The sequence below is a fragment of the Nannospalax galili genome, unplaced genomic scaffold (genome assembly GCF_000622305.1).
Source record: "Nannospalax galili isolate Female #2095 unplaced genomic scaffold, S.galili_v1.0 scaffold6351, whole genome shotgun sequence".
NCBI classification, from domain to species: Eukaryota; Metazoa; Chordata; class Mammalia; order Rodentia; family Spalacidae; genus Nannospalax; species Nannospalax galili.
The window spans coordinates 54,662-55,457 of record NW_008329372.1 but is presented as its reverse complement, the minus strand read 5'-3'; positions in this window follow the sequence as shown (position 1 = coordinate 55,457).

Below are 796 nucleotides of genomic sequence, written 5' to 3'. Positions count from 1 at the left end.
CTGGAAAGGCAAGAACAGATAAAATCCAAACCCAGCAGAAGAGAAGAAATAACAAAAATCAGAGCAGAATGAATGAAATAGAAACAAAGAAAACAATACAAAGAATCAGTGACTCTAAGAGCTGGTTCTTTGAAAAGCTAAACAATATAGATAGACACTTAACCCAATTAACGAAAAGAAAGAAAGACCAAATCCAAATCAACGAAATCACAGATGAAAGGGGAAACACCACAACAGACACTCAAAAGATCCAGATCAGTATAAGGGAATATTTTAAAAACCTATACACTACTAAATTTGAAAGTCTAGAAGAAATGGATGGATATCTGAAATCATGAGAACCTCCAAAGTTAAACCAAGAAGAGATCAGCAGTTTAAATAAACCCATAATGTATAAGGAAGTTGAAACAGTAATACAAAACCTCCCAACAAAGAAAAGCACAGGCCCAGATGGATTTACAGCAGAATTCTATCGCACATTTAAAGAAGACCTCCAACCAATACTACTTAAGTTATTCAAAATGATAGAAACAGGGAGAACTCCCAAATTCCTTCTATGAAGCCAGCATCACTCTAATACCCAAACTGGGTAAACACACAACCAAAAAAGAAAACTATAGACCCATATTCCTTAATGAACACAGATGCAAAAAATTCTCAACAAAATACTTGCAAACCGCATACAGATGTACATCAAAAACATCATTCACCATGATCAAGTAGTATTTATTCCAGAGATGCAGGGATGGTTCAATATACACAAGTCAATAAACATCATTAATCATATAAATGGACT